This window comes from Tyto alba, unplaced genomic scaffold (assembly GCF_018691265.1).
Source record: "Tyto alba isolate M040663 unplaced genomic scaffold, T.alba_DEE_v4.0 Super-Scaffold_46, whole genome shotgun sequence".
In the NCBI taxonomy this organism is placed as follows: Eukaryota; Metazoa; Chordata; class Aves; order Strigiformes; family Tytonidae; genus Tyto; species Tyto alba.
In genome coordinates this window covers 17,357,733-17,383,470 of record NW_024881322.1, presented here as the reverse complement: position 1 = coordinate 17,383,470, position 25,738 = coordinate 17,357,733, and the positions used below count along the sequence as shown (strand labels likewise).

General features: G+C 35.9%; 1 protein-coding gene across 1 annotated transcript in view; it reads right to left on the bottom strand.

Annotated features, from left to right (window-relative positions):
- The window catches only part of CNTNAP2 (contactin associated protein 2), a 1,392,626-nt gene that overhangs the window by 1,017,941 nt on the left and 348,947 nt on the right, over window positions 1-25,738 (bottom strand). The gene's annotated exons all lie outside the window — the stretch shown is intronic.

Sequence of the window (25,738 nt, the reverse complement as noted above, 5' to 3'; positions counted from 1 at the left end):
AAAGTTTAAAACAAAACTGCTGGTATATGAAGTTATGTAAATTAGAATGAAGAGCTTTTGATTTTTCAAATATGTGGGTAATGTACTGCACTTTGTTCTAGTTTTTCCTCAGTTATTTCAACATATGGGTGAAATATTTAGGTTAAATTACTCATTTAGAATAATAGAATAGAATCATAGATTGGTTTGGGTGGGAAGGGACCTTAAAGCCCCCCCAGTGCCCCCCCCTGCCCCGGGCAGGGCCCCCTTCCCCCAGCCCAGGGGGCTCCCAGCCCCATCCAACCTGGCCTTGAACCCTTCCAGGGAGGGGGCACCCACAGCTGCTCTGGGCACCCTGGGCCAGTGCCTCACCCCCCTCCACAGGGAACAATTTCTGCCTTAGATCTCATCTAATTATACATTCTTTCAGTTTAAAACTACCCCTTGTCCTATCTCTACACCCCCTGATAAAGAGACACTCCCCAGGTTTCCTGTAGCCCCTTTAAGCAATGGAAGGTTTACATTTCAGGTACAACCTTAAGAAAGCATAACCTACATCAGTCAGCTTGACTAATATTTTTAAATATAGGCACTGCAACACAGGCTCTCCTGTAAGTAAGAGACACCCTCAATTTATGTATCTAGAAAGCATTAGACCAACCCTGGTAAGCAGCATACTTAGCATTCAGCCACACCACATAATTTTGGTACAATTACAAAATGGTGATTTTGTCAAAATGGATCACATGTGAAGACTGAATTAACTGTACCCTCAAAAGAGGAACTTTAAGGGGAAAAAACGGATTGTGAGTGAATCAAGTAATTTATAATGCAGGTCTCCTAAAATTTCCAGTCTCATGTAATGAAAAATATAATAACTTTCACAGCAATAGAAACTGCAGCACAAAAACACCAAAGAACATTTGTTCATGAATCAGTACTTTGACATTTAACAAAACAAATAAGTTTTCTTCACACATCTCTGAGAGTTTGTTAAGGGAGTAAACAAAATTCATACCAGCATAAAAGCACAGGCAAAAATAAAGGGCAATTGCTTTGAACTAAATTAAAAGAGAATTCCAATGACTTTTAAAGTTCACTACTATGCCACTTAATGATGGAATTTTGACAAGGGAAGATAGATGGCTTTAAGCATTATTGTTCCCACCACAAAACAGAAGACCCAATTCCCCTCCTGCCCCCTGCCCCAGCATGGGCTTTTGCCACTGAGCCCACCTGGCCAGTGGCCTGGGGGCAGGAGGGAGGGCTGGTCCCGCAGATGGCATGGAGCAAGGCCCTGCACTTCAAAATCCCTTGTGCCAGGATGCTACTCTCAGGCACAGTAGTACGAGGTTAGAGCTTAGGAATAGCAGTAAGCAGCAGGCTGAAGTGCCCACTACAAATTTTGCCCTAAATGTCATAATAACAGAAAGACAGAGTTACTTGACAAAGTTTTTCTCATGTATTTCTTTATCTATAATGTATTTTTGGTAGTTCATAAAAATGGGGTTTCAACTTAAAGACTGCTGGCAAACTGATCTCACTGCCGCTTCATCATTAGTGTTACCTAGATGGAGATTTTAAGTCGTTTGGCATTAATTCTGTTGTCTAGGTAAAAATAGAAGGAAACATTAAAAAGCAGAAGAGCACATAATCAGAGATATTTTCAAATACACAGCAAAATATCTTTATAGCATTATAGTCCCATGCTTATTTTACATCTTACTGTCGAGGAAAAAAAAAAATTCTCATTAATAATGAGCACTAAGGTTGAACATGTACCTGTGTTCAGTTTCCTGGGTTTTTTAGTATATTTTTTAAAGCAAATTGTTAGGTTTATACGGTTTTTCCCTACTCATAGTTTCATATGGGGGGTGGGAGTGAGGAGAAAGACCTTCATCTTTATGGAAGAATATTAGGAATAGAAAGATTTAGCTACAAAGATGTTTGCTATTCATACAATTTGATTAATTACTGAATATAATGAGAGGCTATTGGCCACAAAATTCTAAAAAAAACTTGTGAAACAAAACACCTACCTTAAATCACAACATACCCCCCAACTTTTAGAAAGGATTAATATGTGAGCAAAACCTTAATTTCTGCAACAAAAAAATAAACCTGTGTTTTAGATAATGTGTGCAGAAACAACACAACAGCTGAAATAACCCTCTCCAAATAGTATTTCATGAGAACTTCTATTCTTTTACTGATCCCAGTAGCTACTGAGAAAATCTCCTCCTTTATTTTGACAGCTACCAAATTTGTGCTACTATTGAGGAAGCTACACAAAAGGAAATATGGAAAAACTTCTTTGGAAAGAGTACTGGCCTCTAAATCATGAACCCCCTGTATGGCATGACTTGTCTCTCTGCCTTAATATTCCATCATCTTGCACTGAAAATAAGAATAGACAAGCTTGACATAGTCAAAAATTAAAAATACAGTCCCACAGGGAGTATCACACTGTATTTCCCACTGCAGTCACAATTTTTGCAGACAGTCATGAATGTGTTTCATTTGGTGTATATGTGCTTTTGAAGTATTGAATCTGGACCTCTACTTCATTCACTTCCTATCCCTTTTTTGGGATACCAACTAATAAGTTAAAGAATAAAACCAAAAATACTTCACTTTCTCATTTAAAAAACAAACACACACACACATACACACACACACAGTCTGCCCATTCATTTGGAAATTCACCATATGGAAATTCACAATAAATATGTATGAATTATAGCAAAGGATTATACTTCAAATGAATAGATGTTAAAAAAGATATTAAATCTCATCAATAACTCATGACTTTAGGTCCAACAGAACAAAAGTTAAAAGACTGCTTACATAAGATAATATTTCTAGCCCTGTATGAACTTTCTACTAAATATATTGCACTATTTAAACTTCCTTCATAACATGAAATGCAGTTATGCCACAGATTTAAGAGAAAAAAATTCCTTGGGAACCTTTCATTCTTTCAGCAGTTTTAGTTATTTCCTGCAGAATCTATTTTTTAACTTACTAAAACCAGAATCATATATACCTTCCTGTTACTGAGATATAATAGCTTTCCCCATATAAGTCAATGTACTGTGCCCTGTTAATCAATTACAGAGCACACTCTCCTGCCAGCATCATAGCAGCAAAGAAATAAACTCTCCTCCATACCATTTATCTCAGTGATGTATTAACATCCAAGCCAGCTTGGGTCCATTTAAATGTTAACTTCCCAAAGCAAAACCACACTTCCACTCCACTCTATTCTGTTTGAATAGAAAGAACCGATAACTTTGTCATAGGTATGATGACATTTGCTACTCTGACTTCCCTATTCAGAGGGAAATTACAGTATATGTCCATCAGCAACAAGTATTCTTGAGAATCAAATAATTAGATCAATGGTAAAAAGGTCACCTAATGTCATTAAATACAAATGCAAAACCTCTGCAATCCACAAGCTTCAAACTCCTCAAGACCTAAAGACTACGGAAGGGAAAGGCTGCTGTGTGCTATGCACTTGCTCTGTTCTTACATGCTTTCTCTGGCACCTGCTATCGGAAACCAGATACCAGCTGAGATGGATCTTTTGTCCTACCAAGTGCAGCTTCTATATGTTCAGGTGTTTGCACTCAACAAAACCAAGAAAGGATACATGTCCTTTCCTGTTTTACAATTCATTTATATTTCATTTATGCAGTCTACTGATCATGCTGGATAGTCTAGAAAGGGGCACAAATACAAACATACAAACTCTGATTTATCAACACCAAAGATTGTTAAAGTTTAAACCTCACTATATCAATGACTTCAATGATTTTTGGCCAGCAAATCATAGTAAAAAACCTCAATGTTTCACTTCATAGAAGCCTGTTCACATGCTTAGTGTTCTGACCAATAAACAGGTCACCTGTAAAGTTGCTGACATATCTTATCAAAGCAGTCTGAATAGATGAAAAAGACAATCTGCAGTTCATCTCTGTCTTCTTGACATTTGTATCAGGAAGTATGTTAGAATGCATGCAAACTACTATACATTTAGAAGTGCTAAGAAACAGGAACATTTATAGTCACAGGTGGTTTTTATTATTAATTTGAAGATGCATTGTAGGATCTCACAGAAATTCTTGCAAAGATTCTGTCTGTAAAATAAAAAGAGAGCTAATATGGGTACGGTGCTTCTGAAAAATAAAAATATTTGGATACTGATAAATAGCACTCATCAGAAATAACTGACAGTGACTTACTAAGAATGCTTTTGAAGAACAAAGGTATTTCCATCATTATGGTCCAGTGCGCACTGAGGAACAGACCTTTAGAACATACCAAACCTAAAATCCACAAATTCACCTTTCCTTCTTCAAAATCTTCAGTCAAGATTTCCTCTCAAATTACAATCCATTATCATAATTTTGCTCTAGAATACTAGCTCTGAGACATAAACATGCTGCCAATAGCAACTTTACTAATAGAAGTCCCATATGTGTATGTCAAAAATTAAGAACTCATAAACTCATCAACTTAGATGCAAAAAGGCAAATGACCAAAATATCAGTATTGTGTTGAGTCCAAAATAGCCACATTTAGTTGCTAGCAGAATATGAAACAGATGAGTCAAGCTGAAATAGCATTTAAAATAAAAAAATAAATCTTATCCAAGTAATACACAAACTCATTGCTTTTTGACAAAAGGAGAAGTCTTAACTGTTTCTCTTTTACACATTTTCACTGTACAAACAGTATATTTACAATACAAACCTCAAAATTTTAACAATTACCAGTATACCCAACTCATTAATTATACAAAAATGCCTGTCAAGTGCAAGGGAAAAAAGTTTAAAGCAACTTTTAATCTTTACTTGTAATGCAAGAGACTTATGTTTTAAAGTATGAATTCAAATGTAAATATTGGGGAGCAAGAGAGAGAATCATATCATCTGGGTTTAATTTGCACTGTGTGCTAAATGCTAGTTATCCTAAATGTATTTTTCTCCTCCAATTTGCATATGTAGAGTGTTTTCTATGTAGCATACTGAAGAGAAAGAGTAAGCCACCAAGCACTTCTTAAAAGCAGTCATGATTTTGCAAGGATATTCTGGAATGCTGATAAATACGTATGTGAACTGGCATATCTCCAAAATGACAACTAGTAGGAATATTAATGTCTGTTTTGGATTGCAGTGTATTAGTATGCTGAGACCACCTTACTTTTCATATTGCATAGGCAGGTTTTAGAATCTGAAATGAATGCTAGAATCCACCGTGTTTAATTCACAAGACTGTCCCCCTAAAGAGTAGGAATAAATAAACATAAGCTGTAGAACATTTTATGCACTGTTTCAAATGAACTTTTAAAGTGATGCTAACTGAAAACCGGGAGACGCTACAAAGCAGCTCATGGTCATTTCTAACCACTTTAAGAAAATATAAAATCAAACTTAGAAGCAGGTTTTATTGAGGACAGCCTATCACAGGTTTAATTTCAATGACAAGAAAAGCAACCTTGGCCCTGTGTCACAAGCCTGTTACTCAGCACAATAAACCCCTAGCCAAACTTCTCATCATGTGTGACAGGAACACTGCGGGAGAAGACCTTTCCTTAGTCCTCAGAAGGGCCACTAATGAAAACAATAAATATTGATGGTAACGGCTGACAAATGCCAAGCAGGCGTGCTCCAAGTGAGGAAACAATCAGTAAAGAACTTGTCAAGGAAGACATTCTCTGATGGGGAAAGGAAATCCTTGCTTGTCAGGTGTATCTGCCAAATATAGCAGCTTTTGGTACATTTGGGATGGTTCAACATTCAACTACTTTTTGCCTTATGCAAGTTCTATTGTGTTTATCTTGACTGTGAGAGATAATTTTAACAAATCCACCATATACTGTTACTTTTTTTCTTTCTTAAGATAAAAAGCTAACTTTACTCCCCAGTAAGGTTCTTGAACCACTTTATCAACTAGATAGGGATTATGATTAGTAAAGTGGAAGCTTAATTTTCTGTTCTTTTCTGTCCCATTTACTGTGCCAAGTAGGACTCCTTTTGTACCATGCTTACATTAGAAGGGTAATGAAAATTAACACACTTTTAAAATAACTTAAGCCACCATAGAGCTGTCCACACTTCACCTGTGCAGACAGGGTAATACTCTGCACACACAGCAGTTACTTTCTGAGTTATCATTCCCATTTTCATGTTAGAAAATCAATGCAAGTCTTACATAAGCCTCATTTGGCTTCTTGTTTGCTATTTCTACTGGCCTCCATTGCTCTGATCTGTTGTTTTTCACTGTGCTCTTTCCATCTTTCAGAAGTCTTCAGCTTCCCCACATGACTGCCATTTCATAGGACAGTCTTAACAGACTGCTAGGGAGACAAGTTCACAAGCAGCTTCATGAGAAAATGACTGCAAGTGTAACTGAAGCTTTTCTGTACACACCTCTGGAGCTCAGCTGTAATCTAAAAGTTTAGAGCAACTCATTGATTGCCTGGGATGTTTCATATTCCACTTCAAGTTGCATACCATCAATAGAGATCACACACTGTTGCTCAAAAGGGTGGCTGCTGCTGAAAAGGAAGAAAACGTAGCAGCAATTTCCCCCCCCCTCCAAGGTGAAGCCATAAATTACATTAATTTAGTGGTCTCCACGCAACTCTTACTGTTCAAGCTTACTCATTCTGAGGTTTATTTCGAGCCATTATATAGTCCTCTATAAGGAAATGAACAAGTCTCAGGTAACGGTTTTTATGGGGGTTACTTTGCTCACAGCAGAGTACAGGCAGTCAGGCCTGTTTCTTTGTTCTGGTTTCAACTCAGGAATTAGTTTTTGGGCAACACTGGACCTGCCACCAGGGCCACATTTCTAAAAATGCATTTGGATGCCCAAAGACAGATAGTACTTTACAGGAGTTTCCAAAGTATCTTTTCACCTGAACTTTGTTTCTGATAACTCTTGACTAGTTTTCAGAGTAGCCAAAGCCTTATTAACCCCAAAGGTCAGGAGAATTTATTAATAAACATTTTTAAGCGCTCCTTGAAAACATTGGAAATGGTAATATTATAAAAATAGCACAAATGTGCAATGTATTATATGACTACAATCAGACATTTCTGGCTGCACTGCCTTTCGTCTAATAGCATACAACTTATTCCACAGTACTTGCCTTACTTCTGTCCTTAACTGGTGAAAATGAGAAAAGGTTTTAAGTAAAGGTCATTAATAAATGTAATTTACAATTTAACCTGAGAGATTGGGATTTATTTTTTAAGTAGATTATTCAGTTTGGAATCATTACAAGTATAAAGGTGTATAAATCAGCTTCTTGAAATTCAGATTTATCAAAATATCAAAATTTTGCAAAGGAAAAATATAAAACTGTACCCAGAATTAGTGAATTTCATTTTTTTCTGGAAAATGTCAATATTTTAAGTTATTAATTTAGAAAAATGGGGTTTTTTTCCTTCATTTGGAAATAATAAGGGTCTTTAACCTTATGTCTTATTTTGTTATTTAGTAGCACTCAATTTTGAACGATTTAAAAAATTCTTCTTTATTGTCTCTAAGCTATATCTATAGTAAAGCTTTTGCAAGGTTTTGGTTGGTTGGATGGTTTTAGGTTGTGGTTGGTTTTTCTTTTTTTACTGGAAAAGAATAGACGGAGGAAATTTTTACACCACTTTAGAGCAAAAACATGTCTGGATTATGTTTGGTTTACTTTAGAGTCTGCAGAACATTCTGCAGTCCATTGAGAATTTGTCAAACATTCATGCCATCATGCTACTCTGCCTTTTAGGAACAAATTTATAAACTACTTCGCACCCTATGCAACTGGAAATGTTGTATGAGAAACCTGCCATCTTAGTTGCCCAGTTTTTTAAAGAAACTCAGATTAACTGTATCTGAAATAGCTGGAAATCTGTCAGCCTGTCTGTACACTTGAGATTTCATTACACTGTTCTTAGCACATAATCCACAATAGACTATCAATTCTATGCAAAGTAAAATTCATAAATATTTTTGTATTTTTGCATATCAAATCCTCAGATGCCTTTTCAGCTTTTAACCCTCTGACATGTATATACACTTCACCTTTTCACTATTGGAAAAACCTGAATATTTTTGAGGAATGTTACAGTGAACAAAGCTCCTTCTTAAGTATCTTTGCAGGTAGGTATGATTTTTCACAGGCTGGTACCTATCTGAATTGAGAAGCCTGGAGTCATGTCACATAAAAAGGTTTAGAGTAGAGGGCAGAGGAACCCACGAGGTTGGAGGAGAGAAGAGAACACTGCAAACCTTCACAATTTATCTTAAGTCTCACTTATCTTAAAATACATTTGCCAATTACCTAGTCTATGTTCTTCTTTAGTTGATCTTGTATAACAAGTACCTTCTATTTGTTTGTTTGGTGTGGGGTTTTTTTTGTGTGTGGTTTGTTTTGTTTTGTTTTGTTTTGATTTTTTCCTTTTTGTTTGATATTTTTGTTTACCAGGACCCAGGGATAAGACAAATAATGCATGATAACTAGTTTCCTGAATAACAATTTTACCAATTAGTTTAGCTTTTCGTCATCGCTTTAACAGTTTTCAATTCGTAAAATTAAGCTTTTACCTTTGACAAGAACAAATCATGTATTCTTTTCCTCGCAATACATACTTATTTTAATGGTCCCTTTACTTTAGGCATTTTATATCAACATAAATCTTCTGAATTCAGAGTAGTAATTCCAGGTTTAACTTAATGTAAGCAAGATCAAAACAGCCAGTGAGACACTTTAAAATTGCGGGGCACTTGAATATAAAAGCATACTAACAGAAAGCCCAAAGCAACTCTCAGGACAACAGAGCACAGATACAGAATAAAGATATTTTAAACTTGGTGTATAGAACCTACCACTATGGATATCAAATCGTTTCACAAAAGGAAGGAACTTAAGTTCATAAGTTTTTATCTTAAATATTTTCATCAACCCACTTACAGATTGGTTAAGATGTTTGACAGAAGTCTCATAATGTTAACTCAGAACAAGAGCTGCAGATTCATGTCTGAATGCCTTTTATACTAGGTAACTACCCCTTCCCTATAATGGCTAGGGAGGAAACTCTGCTCCTATCAGATAGACAAAATATTTAATACCATGAAGCATGTGAAGCACATTCCACATTTGGCTAGATGAGAAAAAATATAAATTAAAAGGGTATGCAAAATGCAGCAGAGAATTGTTTCTCAATTTGCACAACAGAAAGTAAACATCACTTAAGCTAAAACTCAGGTTTTTTTTTCCAAAGGCATTATTAATTCTGTGTTTGTGCATTGCTTTTTATTTTCATCTCCCCTTTGGAGAAAACAGATACGTCATATTTATAGCAGAAGCTATTAGTTGGCTGTGTATCGGTTGCCTACTGATGCCTAGAAGTGATGACATAAGCAAAAACCAAAAGGTGCGTGATCTATTAATTAAACTGTATTTTACTGACAGATTATTTTATCCTGAGAGGAAAAGACATATAAGGTCTAACCATGGTTTCTTTCCTTTTCTACTGTAGGCTTTTTTTCCCCTCCAACTAAGTATAAAAGGCATGCTTTCTCAATTCCTATCATTGAAGCACAGGAGGATTAGCTCTGATTGTATTTTGCAAACTGTTTTGTTAAAGAGCGCTCTTTCCCATGTTTCCAAAGAAGTATCAAGTGACCATATAAATTGAATTGTTGTAATACATTGATTTCACTGAAAGGATCAACAAAATGTTCCTGAAAAGCTATTTTAGCAGGTGAAAGAAGAAATACATTTGATTTTACTCCTTACTATTGCATTAATCTAGGGTATATATAGCATACATTTAAGATCATGTTTCTCTTGATTCTATTCCCCAAAACAGAAGATATCCTTCCAGAATTTGATGGTATCTTTTGGGGATTTTTTAGGGCCAAAATCTTATGTGAATTCTGATGAGTAGAACTGCAGATAAGAAAGGAAAAACAATAATAAACATTAAATGGAGGAACACTGGATAATAGGAAAATGTGAACATAGTTCAGATTTCTGATATTCTCTCTGTATTGTAGATTGAAAAGCACAAGCTGTGTTACAACCAACCTGTGAGATGCAGTATTCTCAGGGGCTTGCTATACGTACTGGGAAACTCAAACCAGTTATGTAACATGGCTGTTAATTTTGACACTAGAGGCCCAAATCTCTCACACTAATACCTTGAAGAAATAATATGTAAATCAGAGCAGGCTAACAATTGTTTTCATATGCCGGTACAAAATCTGCAAGTTGATTCCAGTAAGTGTTCAGCATCCTTAAGCACACTGGAGCAACAGCATGAGGAGCAAGTCAGTTTAGGGCAGTAGCTTCACAGAACGTACATTTTGTGGATACATTTTACTTTATTCCCCAAGGTCTGAAAGTGCCTAGCATTTAATAATTAAAGATAGAATCTTTGTTTATTTCCCTGGAGACTAAAGGAAATATCACATTTCTTTGATGAGAACAGATCAAGATTTGCATAAATCTGTATATCTGAAGCTTATATACTATCAGCTATCAGTTATCTTTACGATAGACTTGCAAGGTGGAAAGATGAGAATATCTGACTCACAGTTGTAAAGTATTTGTAGGACTCCTGTTGCTGACACAGGGCAGGGCAACCAGCACCACAGGGAAACTCTTTGTCAGTCTGGATTCCCAGTTTTCTAGAAGGAGCAAAACTTGGGAGCAAAGTCAATGTTTAAACTAAGTGATTTAATCTCATCAGAAGAAAGTAACAAATGTTTTTAAATATCCATATCAATGACAGGTCAACTCTTTTCTAGCTGAGGATCACTAAAGCCAGAAGAATCAGTCAGAAAAGAGCGATCACCATTTTTGAGATGCCAATCAGTTTTTAATTCCCTAAAATGTGGTGTGCCCAAACTCTAGCTGTTATCTCCAATGTATGTAGAACTAAAATCTTAGCAGAGGGAAAAAAGAAAAAAGTCTATGATATTTTTTTTTTCTTTATTGTGAGGAGATACAGATTTGGAGTGTTGAAGGTCCTATGTTCTTTTTAAAAAGGGTATGAAATCCCAAAGCAAGGAAAACCAATGTCAGTCTTTATTAATCCTTATCATGAACACAATAAGAAATATTAAACAATTGAATAGCCAGACACAGAATTCAAACAACTTTAAGTGTGATTGAGTGCCATGGCTTGTGCATTTGATCAGGAAAATAAATATCCAGATTTCATAATAGCTCAGATTTTATTCAGAGGCAGGATTTATATTAATTTATTCTTAATTATTTCCTGTCCAACTGGTAAATGACATGTGGGATTCAGCTGGAGGTAGAATTTTACAAAGGAAGTTACCATGTGTATTGTTTCTTATTTGGTACTTGTTCTTTCATTTTTAAGGAAGAAAAAGTAGTTAGAGGTCTAACATACGTGAATAATTTTTTATCATTTAGCTTGAAGGGGACAACATATGGGAGAAAAAGATGACAAGTAATAATTGTATAGTGGTGTCTGGGTTTTCTTTTATGTTGATAGGGTGACATCCAGTCAAAAAGACACAACATCCACTGATATTTCACAGAATACCTGAGCAAGTAATGATGTTAAATAAAACATCAAGATAAATGCAACATCCATAGAAGGCCCCAATGTTTTGTTTGACAGTGTGCTCCTTACTCATTTTAGTTTAGACTTTCTGCTAGTATTTTCTCTCTTGAAGCACTGACTGTGTGAAAAGGCTTCTCTCATAGGCTTCTCTGTCCTAAGAACATCACAGGAGATGTACCAGAGAACAGGTCCCTAAAATACATACAGTACATTGTGAGCAAATTTTGCTTCTTCCCCCCAGCCGCTCCCAAAGCAAAAATGTGTTTATATTCTCCTGTGCAAAACAGACTGTATCAACATTTCCAAAGAGCTATGTAACTGAAACATCATTTCTGACCAGACTAGAAGGTGCAAGTCAAAAGACATAGACTGCCTGCGTTGATCAGTGTTCCCGACTCAAATTTTAATGCTACTATCATACCAGTAGTGACTGAAAAGAAAAGTTGGAAGGATGGTGCTGCACTATTCCTACATTCAGTCTTTGAATTGCCCCAGGCAAAATTCACATGTTTTTGGGAGAAACTAAGCATCCTCAAACAAATCAGTTTTGTCACTGGCAGTAAAACAGGTTGTACCTTACTCATGCTTGTCTGGTGCATTACTGTGATGAGAGGAAGAAAGCTTCTGAGAGGAACAGAGCAGAAAAAAAAGCCAAGTAGGAAACAGAGTTCTGAACTTAATGGGGATCAAAATCAATTTTAGAAGTGCTTAATCAAGTGGAGGGTTAGTGTACCATTGTTCCCTTTTGCTGTGAAGGTTAGTTATAACAACTCCAGGTAACTTCACATGCTCCCAAGGACTTTTTTTTTTTTTTTTTTTTTTTTTTTTTTTTTAAATAATAACAGAAGTCATTACAATAGCTCAAGAGCTGTTTCCTTTATCACATTTCCTTTTTCTCTCATTAGAAACTGTTGATTTAGAAACACTCATTAAAGAGAATAGTAATGTAATTCATTGTCTTAAAAGGTGGCTGGGAGGATGATATGTATATGGTTTTGTAAGACAGTTTTTAGATAGGATATGTCACTGTATTTCTCTCACTGATTTAAATTACCAGGCCTGCCTTATTTTAATGTGCTATGGAAATCCAAGCCAATATGTTTTACAACAGCCCTAGTTGTCCAACTTGTTCTGATGTTGATGTAGCATTTTTTGAATATAAATTGTTGGGTTTTAATAATTATCAAAAGTGTAGACAATAGCATCGTCTATTATTTTATCCTCATTATCATGCACAGGTACCACTGAGGCATTTTCAAGGCCAAGAGTATTTGTTCATTATGCTTGGTAAAACCTTATTACTACTACATGTTTAATATGTCAACCAAGGAAAACAGCATGGTTAAATCAGCATATCTGAAAAATGAAGGTGACTTATAGCCCATTCCCTCCAACTTTAAACATGTAACTGAATATTAACTTCCAAACATTACAGATTAGTACCTTTTTCTGGATCATGAATTCCCATTGTGTTCAAAGTGAAGGATGTCTCTTGTAAATACATATGGAAGTCTGTATACATACATATATGCAGCAGTGAAGCAGCATCCATATGGGATTTTCCAGTTATACCAGCTGCAGTTACCCAGGTCTTGATGGGAGGCAGTGGGTGGGCTGCCGGCTCTGTGGCCAGCAAAAACGCTGGCAAAACACTGCCAGGTAGTGAGAGGTGAGGGGAAAAGTGTGACAAACTGCCCTTGGAGCTCCAAGGGGAGAGCAGGAGGAGGATGGGCTCCAGGCATCCCTCCTCCCTGAGATTCCCCTGGAGAGACCCTGCCAGGGCCGGGGCACAGTGTGAGAGGGCAGGAGTGGCAGAGGGGACCCCAGCCCCCCAACCCCTGCACTTCTCAGAGAAGTCAGGAGTAAAAGAGCGAAGTTGGGCCTGAGGAAAAAGGGGTTGAAGTCAAGGGAGAAGGTGTTTAGGTTTTTTGGCATTTGTTTTGCACCATCCAACTCTATTTTAATTGGCAATAAATTAATTCATTTTCCGCAAGTCGAATCGTTTTTCTCCATGAGGTAATTGGCAAGAGATCTCCCTGTCTTTATCTTGATCCACAAGCTGCTTCATCTTATTTTCTCCCCCTGTCCTGTTTAGGAGGGGAGTGAGGGAGCAGCTGGAGGCGTGTCCAGCAGCCAGCCATGGTCAACTCACTGCACCGCTTAACAGTCAGGTATCAGAGAGATGACTTTATGTTGCTTATCAGAGACACCACACAAGTTCATGCCAATAATGTTGACTAAGTGCAGTCTAAAAGCATTAAATGCTTTTACAGTTCCATTCAAGGGCATCTAAAGAACACCAAATTCATTTGTAAACTGAATTCTACATAGTCAGCTTTCTACTTCATGTTTTAACTCCCTGCCTTCAGTACAATATTTACACCCAGAAGAAAGCTGTGAAGGTCTAGCTTTCACGTATCCTTGACATAGCCTCTTGTGGTCCCACTGGAATGAAACAGGCAATTCAGATAGTGCTCCTCCTCCATAAAAAGAAATGAGAAGATACCAGAGGAACCTAATTATGCTGTCCTTTCAGTCAGCAGAGAACACTGACAAAGTTTGAGCCTTGACATTATCTCAGTCCCCCTCCAGTGAGCAGAGAGGAGCTGCCTGAACAGCTGTATGTCTATTCAGGAGAAGAAAGAGACCTCAGGGAAGCCAGGAAAACCTTTCACTCATCTACTCTGGACAGCAATTCTTCAAGTTTGAGCTGGGGCTGCAAATCCAGGCTCCAGCATCATTTGCTGACACCAACAGTTGAATTGGAGGGTTCACTATTAATTTCTATGGCAAGCTACCTGTAATGTGAAGTTTTAATAGCAATTATGACAACTATCCTGAATTCACACATTATTCTACATCCCAAGCAACCATTTTAAATTGCTCTTCCTGGGATATATGCATCAGCGGCAACAACATACTTTCATCAAAGCATTATGATTTATCTACCCATTTGCATATTCAATAATGTGCTGGGAACTTTAAACATGTTGTGCTGTCCATCACCATAAACACAGAGATAATGCTGCTTTGCAATAAGTCTCATATTTAGGCCTCTAACAAGATTTGGAAGTTTTCATCAAACTTCAAATAACCTACAGAATGCACTGAAGACACTGTGCCTTGTCCTTTTACAGATGAGCAGATTATTTCACTACTACTTATTACTCTGGGTAAAGATCGACAGAAAGCTTCAAGTAAAAAGTAAAACTTCAATCTTTTCATTCAACTATGAATGAAGGCCATCCAGTTGGAATAAGGAAAATCTGCTATAATTTCTAAGATCATATGCCATATAAAATGGAGCCTTTCAAACTTGTTTTATCTATCCCACTTCTTAATCCATGAATGATTAATGAAGATATGTCTAATCAAGTACGTGTAATTAAGATTTTTAGTTTTCAGAAAACTAAGTCAAAAGATGTTGAAAACAAATAGGGAATAATCAGTATAAACTAAATTAAAATGAAAAAGACAATGGGAAAAAAAAAAGTTAAACTGATTTATGTCATGAGTCTATGATTTTCCTCAATAAATTCTCCTTAAAATTAACAAACTGAATTTCTATTTATTAATAACTTCCTGAATTAAAAAAAACAAAACCAAAACCAAAACCAAAAAAATCCACCAAAAAAAAGAAATCCAAATTCTTGCAATTTCTGTTCATTTTCTTTTCAGGATTAATTTCATTAATCCACTCAATTTAATTTACAAAGGTGACTTTTATGTTCAATGTAGTTTGCCAGGATAGTAGGTTGAATGTGTGAAGAACTAATTTTCTCTTATAAATGAATGAACAAGTTTGGAGATGACAAAATGAATGACTAAGTGATTGCAGTTAACCAAAAAGTTCCATTTTGCTCCCTTATGGAGAATGATGGAATATCGTTTTATTGAACTCCATTATGCTAATGAGAAGATATTCTATGCTTGATCTTAGCCAAAATGCTGGAAAAGATATTTTAATGACTTACTGCTTCTGCTTAATAGGGAGATTTCATAATTACTGAAACTACATCTGTTTGATTAATGAGCATTTTCCAGCATCCATGCATCATCTTTCAGTTTGGCTGACAATACACAGTGGAAGAACATGCACATGCACATGGGTGCTTTTCACCCTGTATATGTGTACAAGTAAAATAAGAAGAAGTAAAAAAACAAGAAAAATAAGGAGAACCACAAATAGGACAGCATAATTATGATTTTCATTGTTATAAGCAAAAGTTTGCAATCTTTCCCTCCATTTCTGTTCTTATACAGAAAATCAACTTTGCAATAATCATTTAAGTAAAACTACCAGTGACTTTTATGGCCAATCTTATGGGCATCTTAGGATGACTTGCAAACAAATAATGAAAAATAAAACAACACAGGAAATACAGAAACAAAGGAACACTGATGTTGTGTTATTATAAATGCAATATCCACGTATAATATCCACTTAAGAAAAGGACTGAAGTTATTCATATCTTGGTTTTCCTAAGTTGCTCTAAGAGTATGAAATTGTAGCATGGCTTATGCCAAAATTTGCAAGAGGAATTTCAATTTTTAGGCCTACCATGTGATATTTGATGCTCAGAAATCATAAATGAAGATATATTAATTAATCCTCATGCTTAGTGGTCTCATATGCAGTATTAGGAAAACCAGATTTTTTTAAAAAATTAGGAAAATAGTACAACAAAAATCTTCAGGACTGGTAGAACTTTCTACATGCAAGAAGTTAGAGAAGAATGCTTGCTAAATAACTAATGAACATAACTGGTGCCTTATTTCAAATAAAAGAAGATGGTATGCTCATATCTGAATACTGACATAAAGGTATTTTTTATTATTTACATAATGAAAGAAGGTATTGCCCCACTACTGTATTATCCTGCCCTCAAATCTAACTTAATTATGAGTTCTCTGCTGCAAATGTCAAACCACTCCTGAAACTCTCCAAGCGTAGGCAAGTTTTACTGCCTACTGCTAATTACATATTAGAGGTACTTTAAAGAAAAAGGCCTCTTGTTTTCAAATAAAAATATTGATTTAAAAATATTGATATGTTATCTTTTACATTATTCTTAATTCATACATATTGAAATACATCTTCTATCATGGTAGAATTTGCTATGTGGTATCTGTTTTGCTATTTGTAATATGAGGAAACAGAGTTGTGAATCTGTTAGTCTGTTATTCTGTGAGCCAGCTCTTTCTGAGACACGTCTCTTGAATTCTTGTTATGTCTCAGCTAATATCTGGTCATCAACATTAATACTTTTTTTTTTTTTTTTTAATGTGATAATGGTAAAAAATAGGTGTTCAAATTATTAAGATAAGAAACATATTGCACTTCAGCATAGGCAACAAGAAGGCCCAGAAAAATCAAACCTAGGTACCTCTTAGGAAAACTGATGTGTTTGTGTGAAAATGCATTTAGTGTTTATTTAAAGGTTAGGAAAGAAAAGGCTTATCATTGAGCAATGTCTACAGCATTAGACGTGGAATATAATTTCCAGGTCACTGGTTCCAACTCATGAAGCCCATTTTGTACCTCAGAAAAATTGGCAAAAGTTGTAGGACACTTTGGAAGCCAACTGCAACCTTAGATGGAATGACAAGAACACGACGTGCATTGCTTCTAGAGTCACAAGAATGGCAGAACAACATAACAGTTACACTACATGCAGGTCATCACTCTTAAAAATTTCTTCCAAACTTGACATGGTTGTAGAAATATTTCCTGAAGTGTTCTGGGAAGTGTTGGGTAGCTATATCTCAAAAACCCCAGTAACAATTTTTGCTGTCAAAATGTCAGATTTTTTGCTATCTCCATATAAAACAATAAATATTTTTTTTTGGTGGAATCCTCTACATTTGGTGACTTCACTGTTCCTTGCAGGTGTCCATGTGCACTTGTGTTTAGGGGGAAGGGTCAGCCATCAGCCATTGTTCATAAAATAATTTCAATACATATAAATGTATAAAGACACTCTTGTTATCATTATCTGTGGTCTTTTGAATGATAGCACTAGCCACACACTGCTTTACCTGAAAAAAATGGAGCTTGGGATTTCAGTTGCAACTGAGGTAAATCAAGCTCCACTAATCAATTTCTTCTGTGTCCAAATGTGATAGCATATTGACCAAGACACTGATTTCGTGCAGCATTTCACGTAGAAATTTCAAGTTAGAATAAAACAATATGAGAGACAGCCTAACTTTTATGCTTTCATTTTATCAGGAGGAAATGATTAGTCTCGACAGGTGCCTCACAAAACACACCACCTGCTCAGCGACTGTGTAAGGAAAACACTTGGTGATTCTGCCCTGTTGTAGAAAAGCCAGGCTGATTGCTGTCGGCTTCCAGAATAAGTTTATGAACTGATATGCTGCATGTTTGGAAAAGTGCTCTCTCTGCAGCCACACTGAAAGACAGACACAGAAGCACTGAATACTGACTGTGGTACCAAAGCATGATGATTGACTGGGAGAAGACAGCAGTTTATCTGAAGAAGTGTAATGAGAGCAGATTTGAGCCTAGTGCTAATAATACAGTTTTCAGTCATGGTTATGTAGCAATTAGATCACTATCCTTCTGCTTTTCAGTTGTGATCAGTCTTTATGATAGCTTGTTATATTTGCCTTTGTGGATACAAGGAAAATGACTTCTACATAAGGGAAAATGGAAGGTAGACAAGTGTAAGCAGGAAAAAGGCCAACAATAATTGAGCTAATAAGATCAGATTAATACTATTAATACAGTTATAGTCTCTAAATTTAGAGGTAGTAATTCATAATTCATATTTACTAAGTCTTGTGAAATTACTACATTGTTTCAACTCTATGAAGACATGGTTGCAACACACCTAGTACCCTTGCAAGCAGTTCAAAAGAAAAGCACTGTATAAGTGAGGAATAAGTTAGCAACAGAAAAATGTCTTTGGATATGGGTTGAGTAACACTGACAAAGTTAAAACTTCCAAGGTAGCAACTACCTATCCTAGGCAGTTCAGTACATATCATACCAGGCATCCCTGGAAGTAAAAGTATCTGCTAGTATTGTTTGTCACAGAGAACCACAAAAAAACTAAAATCAAGTAGGAATTAAAATTCACATTCTATGTGGACAGGGCACAGAGAAAGGATAAATAGGGCATACTTGTAAGCAAGCTATAATTGTAACAGGATTCCCAGATGGATATTTTTTCCTCATAGTTATGACAGAATTAAGCCCCAAGGTTGTTCTATTGGACTAAAATGACCTAAAGGACTCTGGAGACTCACAAGACTGCTGGTTGAGCTTCATCATGATGGTTTTCTAAAAAAATAAGAACTAAAAATCACAAGAAGCAGAAAAACTTTGTAACTTACATGATATGGAGAAAGACTGATATGAAAAATATTATTTACTAGAAACCTGCCAATAAGAATTAGAAAAGTATAGTAATGGGTAGAAGGAAGAAGGATAATATTGCAAAAGAGAGAAAAAGTACTTTACCAAGAACTATTGAATACAAGAACTTGTTCTACTCTTTGAAAGCCAGAGCCAGGCTTTTCCCCCAACTCATTAGCTTCCATGAATCAAAATAAAATTTCAAAAAGACATAATCCACTGATAATATACTCATTATGCACTCGTGATTCATTACAGGCATCTGTAAGAACGGGTTTTCATCCTTTTTGCCCTTGACAGCACGCACATACATGGGTAAAAGCTCCCTCTAGTGACACTGCTTGTTCATTCCAAGGAAAAATGTTTTCCTGGAAATGTTGACAGATCTTGGCTTCATAGATGCTAGGTAAGCATTCAGTATTTAGTAGCAACTAATTTACACGAGATATATATATATAGAAATATATCTATATATGGATATATATCTATGTATCTATAAGTAAATTATTATAATTTTATAATTTTTTTAAAAAATATTTATTTCCTATGTTCTATTGTCCCAGATGATGGTGTATTATTACTGAATGCATTTGTAAGGATCCTTGTTGTGGAAACTGAACATCGTCTAATTTTTCTCTCGTTTGCACTGGCCTTGTACAGCATAAAAATCCATTGACTAGATGCATCACATAAAGGTGAAAACTGACAGCTAGTAAGAAAGAATTCAGAAAGAAGAATGTTAAAAACATTAGAGGAAGCATGAGCAAGATGAGTATAGAATTGTTTTTTTCATGATCTCTATACCAACATCTAGTTAATAAAACCACCAGTGTTTACAGTCCACAAAGATAACATGTACAAAGCGATCCTTAAGGATGTTGTAGGAAAAAAAAATAAAACAATGCACTAGTGATTAACTGTGGAATGGAAGACCAATGCAATCAGAGTAATTTGTTGTTCACTTAAATATATATAAAACTCAAAATGGAAATGATGTTTGTTCTAAACTCAGTCCTGGAAAGCCATACTGAAAAGTTTAAATTTCAGTCATAAGCAGTTAAGAGGGTATCAGTAAAATAATCACCAGAAATGGGTCAGATGGGAGCAGAAGCTTTGGGGAAAGAAGAGGGCAATGAAGAATAATAGTAATAATTTTAAAAAATCAATAAGATATGAAGCCAAGCTAGAATAGAAAGCAAAGACAAAAAACTGATTAAGGAGCGAAAGGAAGTAGAGACATTTTAGTGAAAGAAACTCACATGGGATATAAATCAACAAAACAGAGAACCTCAGTGGAAATAAGTTACAGTCATAAGAGAAAATGACTTAATAAATGTAGTTTGATAGGTCCATAAATCTCTGAGCTCCATGAGAGTCAATAATTTTATTTATTTATTTAAGGAAAACAAATGTTTGTTTTGATTTGACGGAATCAGTATGGGGGTTTCAGAAAGTGAGATGCCACTGGAACTATTAATAGTAAGAGCTAAGAATTATCCAAAGAATATCACAAGCTCAAGTGTGCCAAACTTCCAACATTTGGATAACATTAATAACACTTTAAGAAGTGTGCCACATCAAGACAGGCAGAAAATTAGGCAGTGAAACTCTTCTAATGAAAGGCAGAGCTCCCCCTTGATGGGAGCGTCAACCCAACCAGGAGTAAAATGATGGCAACAAATGGAAACACAGAAAGGGAACTAGAAATTCCACAAAACTGAGTAGATCTAAACCAAAGCACTTTAAAATCAGCATATTCTAGTTTGCTTTTACACTGTCTGCAAAAACTATTCTCTTTATCAAATAGAAAAATACTCTGTATTTAAAGCTCAGTCACCTTTAATAGGTAATGGATGTTGGAGAATAAAAAATCTTAAAACACCCCTTCTTCCCCCCCATTTTATTTTTTAATAATATGAGGGGGTAGGGTTGATTTTTCTTCTTTTGTTTTTCAAATGACAATTTTTGTTCTTCCTAGATCTTTCCATTCTAATGCATTTACTAATTGTCTGTTTTGTTGTTGTTCACCTGCTAATTTATCTGGGTTAATTTATCTCTATTTTAAGAAAGAAAAAAAATGGTAATCAGCAAAAATCCAGATCCTTAATTGGCTTAGAAGTCCCTAACTAGCTGCTCAATGAAAGAGCTGTTAGTAACTTGTTACCCATAATTCAACAAAAACCTTTAGGTATTTTTGAGGAAAACATTTAAACAACCCTTCCATTACTTCTGTATCTACCATGCCTAGTCACAGGAAACAGACATTTAAAGTGTCAGATGCCACAAGTTTTATATGATGGAGTACAACTCTCTTTATACCTATATGCCAAGCAACAAGAGACCCTCAGCTGGTCATTTATGATTTGTGGCATTACAGGAGAGACTGCTCCAAAGCAGAGCACCTGAGCATTCTTGAATCATCAAGGCTATACAGTGGCGTTGTCCTTATAATTGTGCACCTGCACATTTTCTCAGATCTTAAATGTATCAAAATACAGGGCACCTATAAATGGCTTATCCTTTGGTAGACTTACACCATCAATTCCCAACACCTGTAGCCATCAATAAACTATTTTGGCAGAACAAGCAAAGCTCCACTTTCCAAATTACAGAAAGATACCCACGCTACAGAAATATGCCATATGTAAAGCCATTATTTCTGGCCTCATTGGATTAATTTCTGTTAGTATATGACTACAGCTTTTAGCGATGCTACTTTGCATATATGCAAATACTAAACTTATGTGAGATGACAGTTAAGAGGAATCTAACATGTAAATCTTAAGCTATCAGCAAGAAATTTCATCTGTTTACTGGCAATGAATTTCGTGTCACTGACGAGCTATTTCTCAATAGATCTCAGTCATAATGGCAAAAGTGGACAAATTACATGGTGTTTTTTCTGAGGAAAGTAAATACCATGTGTCTCAAAACTTGTTTGAATAAGACTGAAGAGGGAAAAAAAGAAGTGGAAGTTGGACAGAAGGGTCACTTTAATAGTAGGGTTTGTGTTAGCAAAATGAGATATTTTCATGAGGCCTAAAGACATTTTATGCATAAATGGTTGCAAAGGCAAGCATGGAAAAGACCTTTGGGATAAAAGCCCTCAGGGTTCTTATCAAAAATACTGAAGTCCCAGACCAGTACCTACATTTATCATGAGCCAAGGCATGAATCCTACCATTTGCAACAAACAGAATTCAAACACTTTAATTAAAAAACAGGAACTCACCATGCAAAACAGCGAATTCCATTTCATTCACCTTGAGCTATCTATGTTAGTGATAATATGCAGTATTTTAATCACTGCATCCACAGAAGAATGAGCTAATTCCACTTTTGTATTCTAAACAAGTCTTCAAATGAGGGGAGGAAACAAAGCTGAACTGGAACACGCTACAAACAAAGCAGTTGGAAAAGCAAAAGAGACTATATTTTAGTGTGATTTTAAGTATAATTATAGTCAAAAATATGTAAAAATTGTATCTTCTTCTTAAGGGATAGTACATTCTGAGTAGTCTGATAACTTCTACTAGCATTGCTATCCAGAGGAACAGAGCATGGCCAGGATGAATGTAGTATTTAGTAGAAACATTAACCAGAGCTCACATTTAATAAGATTCTTATGAACTAAGTTCAAGCAAATAAATATTCCCTTAAAAAAGCAGTGGGATAGCTAGCATGCAAAAACCAAAGCAGGCAACATGAAAATTTTACCAAGTCAAGCATTTTCTTCTGATTTCAGAATCTCCTACTCTTAGTGAGATATTTGAACCAAAAAGTCATCCAGCTGGATGCTCAAAATCCTGGCAATCAAAAACGCCTTTCCAGTTTCACAAAACAGTGTACAATTTAACATAGAAAAAAAAAGTTTAATTTCATTGTACCATTTCTGCAACTAATTTTCAGAGGACAGTTAAATTTATTGGAGTTGGAGAGGAAGTAAAGCACGTGACCTAATTTCAGTTGTAGTCCAAAATAAGATATCCTCTAGAAACACTGGATTTCCTTGTTATATAAAGCTGCAAAAGCACCAGAGCTTCATTTCAACTTTGAATTAACATGTCAGAACTCTTTAGTAGACTTTATTTAAATTAAAACTATGTTCTGATTTGGCACATCATTACCTTTTACAGTGTGTTGCCTGTTGATAACAAACCTGCATTTCCAAGTCTGTTTTCATCTAAAATCCCTGTCCCTACTAAATGATCATGCATGTTATTTATACATAAGCAACATCACAGTCCCCAGTGAAGCAGAGCTATGGGTGGTGTGAGACACAGCAGCTGCTCAGCAGAGCACAGCACTGCTACAGGTTAGGAGTCGAAGGGAGGAGGAATATTAAGTTTATTTACTTGGGCTTATAAATAACTAGGGTGGGGGGGGGCGGGAAGAAAACCTATCATACCCATTCAGTGTTCTTTCCAAAAATTTCCATAATGTTGATAGAGCGTTTTCTTATCACCACATCAGATGTCGGGCGGGGGGGGGGGGATGGGAACAAAAACAAAACAAAAACCAACAAAACAAAAACAAAACAAAACAAAACAAAACAAAAAACCACAAAGTCCCCACTAAACTTCATAAAACACAGTATTTGCTTCAGACATTTCAACCAGTTAATAGTTTTCCTTCTTCCCAAATATCAGAAGTAACTAAACAAACATACACAACACCCTGAATCTAGTTATATAATCAAAGGGTGTAATAAAAAAATGTACTAGCAGCCTTTTCTCTCTCTTCTGTAATTCAGAGGGGTCATTTCAAGCACCTAGCAACTCCCACTTGATGTGATGAAGAACAGCTCTCAAGTAGCAGGATCTATGGTCACAGCCATGCCTTATAAACAGAGATGTTACACAACAGCAAACAAGTAAGTGAATGCAACCCAGGACACTTTGGTGTCATACACTTTAGCAAGCAACACACTATGTCATAAATCCTGCCTTCTGAATGACTACAAGGAATACAACTTTATAAGTAACATCATCTCAATCACAGTTTTCAGTCAAAACTGTTATCTGCATTTTTCACACAAAAGAAGCCAGTTTCCCAGTTAAAAGCAATTTCTAATGCAACATTTTGTGGAAGGGAAGAAGGATTAATTTTTTTAAATTGTATTGTATGAAAAAACAGGGTAATTTTTCTCCTTTACCCTTCCTGATCATATCAGAGAAAACCATTCTATTTTATTCTACACTGATTTTTATGCTGCCTTATGATTATAATGTCATCCAGTGCTATATCAAGCGGTGCTATCATTTGTCATTTGTGACTCATTTTTTCATTCTTCCCCTAAAAAAAAAAAAAACAAAACCAAACAAACCACAAACCGAAACAAAACCCAACAAAACAGGGTGAGCATATGATGGTGTTTTCTCTTGATAAGATTTTGATTTTGCTCGAGAAATGAACCTAAAGGAACCTGGTGAAAAAGAAGCTGACAGCAGAAATGAGACCTTTGATTTTAATGCCACAGTTCACTGATTAGCAGTGCATAATCGATGACAGGATAGATGCCATGGTGGGATATTCTTTGTCATGGTATGCCACCTCTAATGAGAGGACTGCTTCTTTCAGTAACACTATATTATTGAGTTGGACTACAGTTTAAGAAAGATCAAATCAGCTCAATTAGGATGCTCATTTGTATTCAGGCCACACCATCCATAGTTCAGTTACTAGCTCTTTGTTCCTGAAGATAACAAAATGTTTGTGCATAATGTATCTTTTCATCCTTTAAATTGTAAAGGTCATTGGATAGGAAGGTATTGCTTTTCTGACTGCTATTGTTCTGCAGCCATTTCATTTTAATCTCCATACATCTATCATAAGCTATTGACATAGGAAAGAGATAAGAGCAGTTGCTATTTTTAAATCCCCCCTCCTGCTACTTGTATCAAAAGTCATAGCAACAGACATATAGTTCCCTATCAGAAATAAATATGGACTCATTTACAGACTTGGTAGAAATTTTCTTCCCATACAGTCATTTCCTTTGGGAGAAATGAATTAATAGGCCTTTAAATTCAGCAGGGGTAATTTTCTTTGGTTCTGATTTGCTTGTTCATAAAGGCCGATGAACATTTATACTTATTCTCTATACAAACATACTCATTCACATCCACATAGTATTTCATGAGATCAAATGAAAATCCCCCAATGAAAAAAGCATTAGTTACATTTTTTCTGAAGACTACTCATTTACTGTTCAGTTGAGATGTGCAAATATTTGGGAGGAGAGTATTGTTTCATAGACTGAGGTAAGCATTTTAAATCAGTCTAAAGCATTTTTTGAAATGTTTATCCAATTTACCCTCACATAACAAGTACGATGGTCTACTCAGTACAAAACACGCTCTTGCATATTTTGGTGTGGCAGACCTGACACTCACAAGCACACACTATTTGTACAACTGTGCTGTCTGAGGGCACCTCTTAATTCTCCATCGGGGGCAGTAGACATGGGTTCAGATAGCCTTGCTGCGCATTTCAGAGCCAGAATTCAAACTTCAGTAAAGTATACTAATGCATTTGCCTTAGCCTTCCCACCAGGACAAGCCATGTAGCCTCTTATGGTCCTTATTGTGAGCTAAATTCACATTCCTTCTGCTTTCCCGGGCTGAGACTGCTCATGGAAATCCAGTTCCGTGACTAGACTCATCCCTGTCAGTCATGCAATGGATACACAGAAAGAGGTGATCCAGCCTACAATCTCCTTCTTGACAATGACTTTCTAGCCTCGGTAGCCTTGGAGCTCAGAGCAGGC